The sequence below is a fragment of the Neoarius graeffei genome, chromosome 21, assembly GCF_027579695.1.
Source record: "Neoarius graeffei isolate fNeoGra1 chromosome 21, fNeoGra1.pri, whole genome shotgun sequence".
Classification (NCBI taxonomy): Eukaryota; Metazoa; Chordata; class Actinopteri; order Siluriformes; family Ariidae; genus Neoarius; species Neoarius graeffei.
Window position 1 is genome coordinate 7,846,837 of NC_083589.1, and position 13,338 is coordinate 7,860,174.

Here is a 13,338-nt window from a genome sequence, read left to right on the forward strand (position 1 = left end):
TGAGGTGGTCTTCTTCCCTTCTACAATGCTACACACTACATGATTGAATCCTTGGTTCCTCCCCAATATATATACCCAGAGTTTTGCCCCTCATGTCACGTGCAGGTCGCATACGCTGCTTGCACGCCACACATGGGGTAGAAAGTGAGATGAATTTCTGTCTTGCACGCTGCACAAATAGCAAGTGTGGAATACTTGTGAAATCCTTCTGAGGCGCGTCACTCATACAATGACCGTGCCTCAATCGTGCGTCTTACTGTCATCGCAAAAAGCCCCTACTAGCCGCGCTGCTGACTTGGTTCAGGTGTACAAAAGGAATACGGGTCTCATACGTAGTATATACGTTCTTGATTAGTCGCAGGACCTGTAGAACTTGCATGTGCAGAACCAAAAGTCTCCACGGGCAGTCTGCAACCTTCTACTGAGCTGAACACACGCAAGTGTCGCGCAAGTCTCAAGCATAATTTTGCCAAATTTTTTTATGGTAGACCGCCCATAGCAGCACGTACGGCGGGTTGTGAGTGAGGCTTAAGCTGCTACAGACAATGGATGGATAAAGTTATTATAATAAAATATGAACTTGATAATACTGTAAGACAGTAAATCATATATGCAACAAATTATAACTATAATAAATACTTAAGTGTGTAAAATGGGATAAAGATAATTAGTAAGCAGTGAATCAGAATGATCAGGACTTTGTTTGTCTGTCCACAGCTGAGAAAGGTGGACTCCTCTCACAGATGTGTGTGTATTAGTGAGTTAGTGTGGTGTGTTTTCTCTCGTCCACAGTGTGTGTCATTGTGCTGTATCACATCCTCCCCCTCAGCACCTGCAGTCGCTCCCAGCTGCAGCAGTGCTTCTCTGTGCACTCTCACTGACCCAGGTTTTTGTACGACGCTCTAACACTGTGTGAACACATAGCGACTACTGATATAATGTACACTCTGACAGTAGTAATCTCCTGCATCTTCAGTCTGGACTCCACTGATGGTCAGAGTGAAGTCAGTATCAGATCCACTGCCGCTGAAACGAGCTGGAGTCCCTGACTCTAAGATAGTAGCACGATAGATCAGGAGTTTAGGAGCTTCTCCAGGTTTCTGCAGGTACCAGGTGAGATAGTCACCACCATCCACGCTGCTACTGGTTCTACAGTTGATGGTGACTGTGTTTCCTGGAGCAACAGTTTGCACTGAAGGAGTCTGAGTCACAGTCACCTGACCTCTGGATCCTGAAGAGAAACATAGATTGTGTTTGTAAGCTCTAAAGTGGTGTAGAATTCGTATGAAATGAAGTGTGTGAGGCTGTGAGTTGATGTTAAACTCTCACCTTGAGTCCAGAGGGCCAGTGTGCAGATGAAGACGCTGATCAAAGTCATGGTTGCTGTGGGTGAAGTTGCTGAGCAGCAGCTCTCAGTCATGAAGTGTTAAAGTCACAGGGCTATAAACACTCGCAGAGCACTGAAGCATGGACTGATAATGCAAAGTGTGTGTGTGTGTACTGCAGTGTGATGGAGGTTTTTGTACGACGGTTTCATTAGAATGTATCACTGTGGTACACTTTTGGTGGAGGCTCCAAACTCATCGTGAACAGTAAGTGTGTTTTCTTCTTTAAGCAAGAAATTAATTTCGGGCTTCAAGAACTAAAGTATAAATAAACGTAAAGTGAACAGATTATTTCGTTTGTAATTGCATAGTTGATTTTATTGTGTGTTATTTTGCTCTGATGAGGAATACATTTCAGTATCAGAACAGATCCCATATCAATGTTCATAAACATTCAGTAAATACACAATTATTGATGTTAAATATGTAATAATTACACTCTTGCTAGAAATTCAACATGCAATAACTCTGCAGTTCCTCTATAATAAACATTTAATAAATATAGTGACTGTGTGCTGATGTAAAATCCAGATGAAAGCTGCTGTGTGTGTTTGTGTTAAACGATGAATATTTCTGTCATCAGCTCCATTTGTATTTGCTGCAGTTAAATGTGCTGAAGGTTTGAACTATAAAGTAATAAAACTTGTTGTAAAATTATTTTCCCAGATAAATTACAGAGTGGAACATGTTTGTTTTGTTGCTGCACTGAAACTGATGTCACATAATAAAGTAGTGAATGAAACTCAGTCATGAAGTCAGACTTTATTCGACTTAATTCCTCTGTAAGATCAGTCAGTTCCACAAAGTTGCAGAAATATTTCATCCTCATTTCTAATTGTGTGTGAATGAGGTGTCTATGATGTGTTTGTGTGTTTCTCCTCTCCAGCGGGTTCCACAGTGTCTCCCTCCGTGTCTCTGCTCCCTCCGTCCCCTCTGCAGCTGTCTGAGGGATCGGCCTCGCTGCTCTGCCTGCTGTCTGGCTACTCTCCACAGGGGGCGCTGGTGAGCTGGACAGTGGACGGCTCAGAGGTGAAGAACGGGGTTCTGAGCAGCGCAGAAGTAGAGAAGAACGGCCGTTACAGCCGCAGCAGCACCCTGACCCTCAGCAAAGACCTCTGGGAAAAGGGGGAGGAGTTCAGCTGCATGGTCTCCCATAACAACGTCAATCATCCAGTCACGTTCAGAAAGAGTCAGTGTGAAGGCTAGTGGATCCAAGATAGAGTTTAACATGGAGCTGCTTATGATCCATCTACAATAGAGTTTCAATTCTACACAATGCTGACATTTCTGTCTTTCCTCTCTTCACTGTCCTGTTGCTCTTCCTGTAGTTTGTGCTGAAATAAAGCTGAATTTTGGACGTTGTCTGTTCTTTTATTGGAGTTAATAGTGATGATCAGTGTGATGAGAGAGTGTGATTAGCTGTAGATTCAGTGCTGTGTTTTGTGCTTCAGTGAGTTTGACTGAAGGAAGTTGAACATCTGGTGAAGTTTCTGCTCTATTCTGGGAGAAATGAAATGATTCCGTCCTGTTCATGCAAATCTCACTGACACCTCACTGCTCTCTCTCTCTCTCTCTCTCTCTCTCTCTCTCTCTCTCTCTCTCTCATCAAATGACTTTTTCATGAATCATATCTTGAACCTCACACCAACTGTTAAAGTGCATATCACAGGTAAATTCAGGAGCAAAATCAATGAAATTCTCCTTTTTTATATTAAACTTTGGTCAAATATCTGTCACATTTTGCATTTAGTGCAATTTTTTTTGCCTTGCACAATACCAGAAAAATTCAGTTGAAATCAAGCCATTTGAGGCGAATTCGTCCGCTTAAAAAAAAAAAAAAAATTGGCATTTGGATTTCCCGGCAAACACTGACTTTCGTGACGTCGCGTGTGGGACGCCTCCCTCTGAATCCTACATCAGCGCTGGTTTGTTTATGAGAAAACGACCTGGTGGTTTTCTGCAAATTTCTTCAACGTTATCACGTAATTATTAAAATGGTTAACAGATGTATCTGTATCTATTGTAGGAGGGTGTAGCAACACCAATCATGATGGGATTAGTTCTCATCGTTTTCCAAAAGACCGGACAATGAGAGAGAAATCAGAGCGCTTGGTCTACACAGGCTGTGCACTGACGCTTCTGCAGGTAACGTCATGATTCTGGCTCGAGACTCCCTTGGGATTTTTCCAGACGCATTTTGTTGTTATTATTTTTTTATTTTTTGCTGTAGACAGATGGCCTGGTGCAAAATTACCCTTCTGGATGAGTGTGTAAAGGGACATACTTTCATATAAAAAAAAAAATGAAATTGGTGCAGGATATGCCCTTTAAGTCCTGTTTTACCAACACATTGTCCTTTATATTCGCTCAGTCTCACAGAAGTTTTCGGTGATCATGATCTACATTCTACACGAGTGTCTTTGCTTTTGCATTCAGGTTCTTTTCTCATGCAACTGCATCAACACACAAATGGGGATTTTAACCATGTCACTCTGGACTCCACTCTCTCTGCCTTTTATCAGTTTGTGGACTGTCCCACTAAGAAAAACAGGACCATAGACCTATTGTATGCCAATGTAAGGGATGCATACAGGGCAATCCCATTACCACCGCTGGGGAGATCTGACCATAATCTGGTTCTCCTACAGCCTCAGTACAAACCAATGGTTCTGAGGCAACCCACCACCATGTGTTCTTTCAGGGCCTGGTCTACCGAGGCAGAGGAAACTCTTTAGGACTGCTTCGAGATGACCGACTGGAATGCATTGTTAGACCCACATGGGGAGGACATTGAGAAGGTGACACATTGCATAACAGACCACTTGAACTTTTGCAGGGATGTTGTTGTTCCCACAAAAACTGTACGCTGCTTTCCAAACAACAAGCCCTGGATTACCAGTGAAGGTAAGGGCCTCCTCATCCAAAAGAAGAGGGCATTCAAAGACAGAGACAGGTCAGAGCTGAAGCGTGTACAGGGGGAAATCAAAATCCAGATAAAAGAGGCCAAGGAGTCATACAGGAAAAAAAAAGTGGAAGAGAAGCTGCAAGAAAACAACATGAAGGAGGTTTGGAATGGGATGAAAACCATCACAGGCTACAAGAAGAACAGCGGCAGCTCAGCAGATGGGGGCATGGACAGGGCAAACCGGTTTACCCACTTCTTCAACAGGTTTGATTGTCCTGCTCCTGCTGCCCTCTCCTCCTGCAGCAGTTGTCACCTCATCACTGTCACCATCACCGGCAGATCAGCCCTCACCCCCACCACCAACATCATCAGCATTAGAGCCATCAACACCTCCTGCAGACGGAATACACATCCACTCCCCCAATTCCCCCATCTTCACCACAGACCAAGTCAGGAGAGAGCTGAGGAAACTCCACCCCAGGAAAGCAGCAGGCCCAGAAGGTGTGTCCCAGGATGCTGAGGGTCTGCGCTGCCCAACTGGGGGAACAACACATCTTTAACCTGAGCCTTCACCTCGGGAGGGTTCCTGTCATGTGGAAGACGTTGTGCCTCATTCCAGTTCCTTAAAACACACATCCAAAGGAACTGAATGACTACAGGCCGGACGCCTTGACATCACACGTGATGAATACCATAGAGTGACTGCTGCTGAACTTGCTCAGACCCCAGGTCCACCATGCTGAGGAGCCACTGCAGTTCGCGTACCAGGAGAAGGTGGGAGTGGATGATGCCATCCTCTATCTTCTGCACAGGATTCATTCTCATCTGGACAAGGGGAGCAGCTCAGTGAGGATCATGTTTTTGGACTTCTCCAGCACCTTTAACACCATCCAGCCCCTTCTACTGAGAGATAAGCTGCAGGAGATGGAGGTGGACACACATCTGGTCTCCTGGATCACAGATTACCTCACCAGGAGACCACAACATGTCAGGATCAGGGACAGCATTTCTGACATGCACTGTAAAAAATGATTGATGCAAAAAGTTGTACAAATGAGAAAATATATGTTGGCTCAACATAATCGTTGTGTCATAAAAGAAAAATATGTTTGGTCAATGATTGCATGATTTTCATTCCTGTACTGCAAAATGTTCATCAAGAGAAAATGTAAAATTGTGTTCACGGAACTTTTAATGTCGCATTAAAAATATTATGTTGGCCGAGTAAGGGGGACCAGTGACAATCATCCGAGCATGCGCAAAGGAGTTCTACAAGGCTTCTGGAATTTCCCTCATGAGTCACGACGCTGTTTGAAGTGGTGAGTGCCTCAAAGTTAGCTCCCTGTCTTTGTGCTGCGAGGTAATCAGCAAATTTACATTAAGAATATATCTATTGTCTATCAACAAAGTTTGAAATAGTTATATTGTCAGTACCTGCAGCGATTAGCAGTGCTGGCAAATCACATTTTTAACTCATAAAGGTTAGCATTCCTTTCCAACTTGCATGTGGTTAATGTTGACCCTAATGGTTACGTATCGCTACAATGCATGGCATGTTCCCATTTAGTATTTTTAATGGTCAATATTTTCAAATTCCATATGCATTCTGGTTTATGATGTGTGTGATAATTCGCTCTGCTACAGCCAGCTAGTCTTGGCAACTAACATTAGCGCTTTGCTATCACAGAGTGACTGATCAGATAGGCTAGTTCTAGCTGGCATTCAAAGCACGTGTGCCTTTGTGTTAACAGCTAGTACTCTACAGAAAGTCTGCTTTTGCAAGAGTGCAATAACATGTCAGTCCGATTAAAAAATAACCAGTTGTGCTAACACGAAAACTAATAGCTGCTACTGGAGTTGTAAGCTGTTTAACATATTTGTACATAATCAATTTGCCTCACCAAACCCCCTGTTAGCCTGGTACTCAGCTATACTTAGCCTAGAAGAGGCATGATGGCGAATGCACCAATGTTAGGTTTAAGAATGCCCTAAAAATACTTAAGCATAGTTTAGTATCATTGTTCTGTTTATAGAATTATGAGTTATTGATACATTTGTCTTTGTTTGTATTTCAGGTGTTTTTTTTTCAGGCTTAAAACTAAATGCAGTGCCGCTATTGTAAAATTTCACATCTGCAGCAAAACATCCTGCTTAAGCACTACAGGCTTCATCACTGGCAAGCAGGTAAAGGTTCTTTTCCCTGCATTCATCCAGACTGTGTTTGTGTTTTTACAACAACAGGGGCCTTAAAAACCCATTTATGGAGAGTACATCCTAAAATAGATAGGCCTAGCTCTGCATGCACTGACCATGCCAGTTTTCGGTGTGAATTATGTGAATTCTCAGCTCACTTAATCAATTTCTGAAACATTTAGGAAGACATTTGCAAAACCATGAGCGAGTTCATAGTCCATTCTCGAACTGTGATTTTAGCAGCAACAACAGCACAACTTTCAGAGCTCGCAAGTCCAAGAAACACAGAAAACAAACTTTGAATGACCTCTGCACATCTGTTTGTACAGTAGGCAGTACAGACAATGAGTTTGACGCAGTCTCAGTTTCACAAAGTCTATCAAGTCAAGCTGATGACATTCAGGCAGATTCTCATATTTCAGATTCGGACCTTGAGGAATGCGAGCCAGTACTTGAACACAAACTTGCTGCCTTATTCTTGTGCATGCAGTCACAGTTGCATGTGTCCCAAAGTGCCTCTCAGCAGATTATTGATAATGTAAATGACATTCTGTCAATTGCTAACTCAAATACACTGCGTGCAATTAAGAATATTCTGCTTGAACACAACTGCAATGTCAATGAGTCTATTGTTGCTGACATTACTGACGCATTACAAAAAACAAACCCGTTTCTGAGTGCCACCACTGACAAAGGTCCCCTTTCAACTAATCATAAGCGAAACATCTACTTTAAAAACAATTTTGGCATAATTGAACCTGTTGAATATGTTTTCAATAGGGTACAAAATCACACATTTGTTTATGTTCCTCTTTTGAAGACTTTGAAGTCTTTGTTGGAGCGACCTGATATTCTTGAGAAGACGTTTCCCATAAAGGAGGGTACACCAGGATTCTACACCTCACCTTTTGATGGTCAGTATTTCAAAGTTAACAAGCTTATTAATGGTCAAGATTTCAGACTTTCACTTGGGTTTTATATTGATGATTTTGAAATTGCCAATCCATTGGGAACTTCTAAAAAGAAGCATAAAATTACAGCAGTCTATTGGGTCATTTTGAATTGGGAATCACAGTACAGATCGAGTCTCCACTCTATCCAATTGGCGCTGCTTGGGAAAAGTTCTGAAGTGAGAGTGATGGTTATGAATCATTTTTTGAACCACTTTTACGTGACTTGAGGAGCCTAGAGAATGAAGGCTTGTATGTTGAACAGATAGGTGAGAATGTCAGGGGAACGGTGCTCAATGTGTCTGCAGACAATCTTAGCGTGCATGGACTTGGAGGTTTTCAAGAAAGTTTTCGTGTTGAAAAATTCTGCAGATTTTGCTTAGCATCTTTGAAAGACATTCAGACCACAGAAGTTAGGCAGGGACTCTTTCCACTCAGAAGTCCTGAGCAACATGATCAATGCATTGCTGAGTTCAAGAGCAATGAGTTTGTAACAGATGTGCATGGTGTGAAAGCTGAAAGTGTTCTTCAGAAACACCTATCCTTCTTTCATGTCATTACTGGTTTTCCTCCAGATGTTTTACACGATCGGTTTGAAGGGGTAATACCTAGGGAATTGGCCCTGTGTCTGCAGAAATTGATTGGTGCCAAGTATTTTACCTTTGAGCAGGTGAATAACATTATCCAATCATTTCAGTACTCATATTCAGATAAAGTGAATCACCCTCAAAGAATTCCAAAGAACTTTCACTTGAAAAAAATAGTTGGAGGAAATGCACATGAAAATTGGGCCTTAAATAGACTGCTCCCTCTCATGGTAGGTGGTATGGTGCCTGAGGATGAAAAAGCATGGCAACTTTTAATGGACTTAAAAGACATTGTGGAATTAGTGGTTAGTTCAAAGCTATCAGAAGGACCTCTCTGTAACCTAGAGAGTAAAATTTCTGATCATCGCCAGTTGTTCACTGATGTTTTTCCCAATGAGAGGTTTCTACCTAAACATCATTACCTTGAGCATTATCCAAACTTGATCCACTGTTTTGGGCCTTTGGCTGATCTGTGGACAATGCGGTATGAGGCGAAGCATAGCTTCTTCAAGAGGGTGGTGCACGACACCCACAATTTCAAAAATCCCCTCAAAATGTTGGCAAGTAGGCATCAATCAATGATTGCTTTTGCTTTGGACTCTCAAAATTTCTTCAAGGCACCATTGCATGTTGAAAAATTGAAAGTGGTCAAAATGTCGGCTGTTGATCCACGGCTGCGGACAGCTGTTGAGAACAAATATTCAAATTTGAGTTCCTTGTCCCTGGCATCAAGTGCAACATTGCGTGGGACTTTGTACAGTAAAGGAATGATTCTACCAGTTGGACTTAATGATGGCTTTCCAGAGTTTGGTCGAATTCACAGTATTCTGGTTGTTGGTACAGAGGTCTCATTCATAGTGGAACAGCTGTCTTCATGGTCCTTTGAACATTTTAGAGCATATGAAAATGTTGAAAGTACTTACTGCAATGTAGCCATTGTCAACCCACAAGATCTCATTGATTTCTACCCTCTGGCATCATACAATGTAGGTGGAAAGATTATGGTGTCTGCTAAGAGATTTTTACTTTGCTAAAATTGAATTTCTTCTCAATTTTCTTTCCCAGGAAACAATGTTACTTCGAGTCATTCTCTCACCTAACAATATCAGGAAGCTATCAATACCCACACCATCGTCAGTTGAGGAACTCTCTGCAGTTCTCTGTGAAAAATTGCAGATAATGGGAAGTTTTGTTATCCAGTATGAAGACCCTGACTTCAACAATGAACTTTATACTTTACATGACATCACAGAGCTTCCAAAAGACTTGGCTACTTTGAGGATCCACTGGGAAGTAGCTTTAAGCCCAGTGGTGGACGATACTCACCTTTCAGATTTCACTGTGGATACAGCAAGCATGACATCCACTCAGTCATCAGCTTCATCACCCCGTTCAGTTTCTCCTCTTTTTCCATCTAGATTAGAGCAGTGGCCAAGCACGTTTCCAGTGCCTTCATTTTCCTATGATGTGGAGTTGAGGCTGAAAAAAAGCTAATGAGGATCTTCAAGTAAATGGAACAGCCCTGATTGTTCCAAGAGACATGAAAATTAATATCTTGGACAAATTGGCTGAAACTGTGTACTCTTACAAAGCCTACCCAAAGGACTCTTAAATAGAGAAGGTTGCATCTGCTTTGGTAGAAAAACACCCATGTCTCAAAGACCCAGGATCTGACACAACGGGATATGAAGCATGGAAAATTAGCCTGAAGTTTAAAATGGCTAATTATCATCAGAAACTCCGCAATGCAGGATGCAGTGAAATGGTTGTGAATACCCACTCAAGACAAGGTTCATCTCGAGGATCTCTCAGGAGACCCAGGAGAGCTGAACTCAACTTTCTTCCTGACCATCCTGTTGGTTTGGATGAAGAAGAATTGGAGAAGGAGAGGTCATCGATGGAGGAAGAAGTGAAAAAGATAAATTTGAGCTTGACTGTTTTGAATGCAAAGATGGAGACGACATTTTCCTTGAGGAGAAAGGAAATTGTGCAGGATCAGCCACTGGTGTCAACAATCAAGTAAAGATGGCCAGGACTGTTTTTTGAGGAGGAGGTAAGTAATTTTTTCCTCTGTCACCATTGGAATTGAATGTCTTGAAATCGTTTGCTTTGCTATTACTTGTTTGCTTATTCTGAATCTCTCATTACCCACAGGTTTGTGCTGAATTCTTCCGCATCAACCGTATTGACCTGAAGTCAACATTCCTGACATCGCTAGACAATCACACCCAGGGGTTGCTGAAGATGTACAGAGCCAAAGCAAGACAGGGAAGGTGGAACGACTTGGATGAACTTCTGGAGAAACTGGATGCCCAGGTATGTTAATCATTTCTTTGTATATAATATAAGTGTTAAACAGTGTAACATATCATTTACTGATACCTGTTTAAGAGAAGAAAATGCCAACAGCTCCACAAAAACATTTAGCTGCAAAACCCAACATTTTAATTTCAAGGTCTCTGTCTTGTGACATTTATGCATTGCTCATTATGTGAGCAGTAGAATTACACTGTATGATCAGAATGTGTCAAAAAAGGCTCCATGTATACCTGATGCTGATGATCTACAATACATGTACAAATCCCACAAATACTTATAGGTTGTAGAAATGTGAGGGGGAAATGGTATACAAGAATATCACAAATGCCATAAATGGTGTTTAGAGATGATGGCTTATTTTTTGTTTGTGGGATGTCACACTTACTGTTTACGTTATCTTATTTACATGGGGTGTACATGGAACCTCTGTGAGACTTTGATTATGGTGCCATTTTATTGTTTGAATGAGATGGTATGGATAACAAAACAGGTCAAAGCACTCAACTTCCCTGATTAAGACCTTGTGATCAACATGTGTGCATTACACAGAAAGATTTTGGTGTAGCTGTTGTGCATAGATTTTCTCCTATCATATAGCTCCGTTTGACCAGCACCTACATACCGTACACTACTGCAGTGTTTCCCACAGGAATTTAGGAAACTATGGGGGGTGAGTGACCTGAACCCTGTGGGGGGTCCGGCGGCATGCTCCCCCAGGAGAAAATTTTGTATATATTTTATTTAAATGCATCAATCTGGTGAATTTTGAGGTCCAAATTATGAGACATAATATGCTTAGATTTTGCTTTTTCTGGAGAACGTTGTGGTCATTCAGTAAAGGCATGGTGAAGGCATGATGAAGAAGGTTACCTCTTAAAATATGGCTAAGATTTGTGGTTAAACATTTTCAAAAATAGATAGCAAAAAAATGACTAACACTGATCTGCCTCTGTATAATTAGTTTATTATATTACATTTCTAAACAGACAAAATAATCTCTCTCACACACACACACACACACACACACACACACACACACACACACACACACACACTATGAGATAGGGATGCATACCCATGCATTGGGTGTATTTGTGTTAAAGCATTAGATTTTTTATGAGAACAACATTTAAACAATATTGCGTAAGTAGCGCTAGCCAAGGACTATTTCCAAAAACGAGCGTAAGTAACACAGCTGATTGCATCTTCTAGCTAGGCTAGCTATTTAAAGCTATAGCTGTAGGCTACGTCAGGTGTTGTTATGGTATATAGCCGGGCAAGGTAGGCTATCTATGCCACTGTCGAATTTATGACATTTCTGTGCTAATGTCTCAGACGTCAAAAGAGGAGTCGGGTCTGTCAAGAAAATGAAGAGGCTAGCTACCTTGCTAGCTGAAGTAGCGATTTCACGCACACAAACAACATTTTAGATAGGTTACTAACATTAACATCGCCTCAACATGTTGTAGTCACAATGTTAAAATAAATAGTTTATCATAATGAACATCCCTGATGCTATGACTGAATCAGGGGCAGATTCAGACAAAAACACCGTCATGAAATAAACAGCTACCTCACTAACTAACTAACTAACGAACTAACTAACTAACTAACTAACTAACTATAAAATACAAAGACAAACATTTCAGTTTACTGTACTACATCACTTGACAAACTGATTAGTACCGGTATTTCCAGATGTCTCGAAGAAATGGGCGATCGTCGCTTCATTTGGTGGCTGTCAGTTTTCCTCAGAATAAATAATATACGCGCAGTTGTGCACTCATTGTCAAGCTCACGATGGGAGAGTGGGGGTGGGCTGGGGTGAGGGGTCGCTTTGCCATGGCAACCGGATATAACAGAAGGGTGAAGAGTCAAATCAGCTCAAGAATCAGTTGGGAAGATTCTTACTAAGTGTTCCAGTGCATTTAATACCGAGTAAGGTTCATTTGCGAAAATAATTTTATCCTTGATCAATTGTGAAACTATGGTGGAAGAAATTAAACTATGGCAGGGCGCCATACTTTCGTCTATGTATGGGAAACACTGCTACTGTGCTAAATTGACTAATTTCAACATTGGTTCATCTTGACCAGCCTCATGAAAGTCACCTGACATGCTTTTGGTCAATATGACTGAACAAAAAACAGCCAACAAGTGCACAGCATGTTTGAGATCTCTTTTAGGACTGTTAGAAAACCACTCTCAGTATCTAACTTAAGTAGACTCTGGGAATGTTATTCCAACAGTCTTAAGGGATCTGCATACTTACTGCATACTTACAGCACTTGTTAGCTGATTATCCCTCGCAGATTGTAATCTTAATGCATTTCAGGTAACTATTTCATGAAGTTGGTTGTAATGAAGGCCAATGGTGAAAGGAGTAGGTGATCCTAAACTGTTGTATGGTAGAGTAGATGTGCATAACCTCTTTGTGAATTAGGTGACTTAAGAATGTCTTATTGATGACCTGTCTTTTTGACAGACCACAGATCTAACTGCTCATAGAAGGTCTGCTGTTCTTCATGGTTGGTCTTCCCCTGTACTTGAGAGAGCCAGCTTCGATTTTAAAGACTATTAAGGTAATTAATTTTAATAACTTTATGATGTTACTGCTTCAGATGCAGTAATGATTGCATAAGACATTATGCTTTCAGTCTGACACCAAGTGTCATTTATTGTGTTTCACAGGAGACTGAGGCACTGGGGTCACACACAAAGGCCATGAAAATGGGGATCCTGGAAGTGACTGACAGTTCTACCAACTCAGGACCATATCCCACAGCGGTTAATGTGGCTATTGAGGTATTTCACCTGACATCACAGGGTTACGTGATGCCCCGGTGTCCGCCATTTTGAACGTCAAGCTAGCTAATGTCAACAACAGTAGCTGGTATATTACTGTAGCAATGTATACATTCAGTCATTTGGATGACTGTTAAAACCTTTCAGTCTCAAGTTTTTCCTTTACTGGATTTACTAGTTTACTGAGCTAGCGC

The 13,338-nt window shown here is 41.5% G+C and overlaps 1 long non-coding RNA gene across 1 annotated transcript; it reads left to right on the top strand.

The window, feature by feature from the left end:
• Nucleotides 1-9,915: 9,915 nt before the first annotated feature.
• On the top strand, nt 9,916-12,916 carry LOC132869997 (uncharacterized). The gene is made up of 3 exons (XR_009651033.1): nt 9,916-10,073; nt 10,175-10,336; nt 12,825-12,916. It is a non-coding gene; the product is annotated as an uncharacterized LOC132869997 (long non-coding RNA).
• The last annotated feature ends 422 nt before the right edge of the window (nt 12,917-13,338 follow it).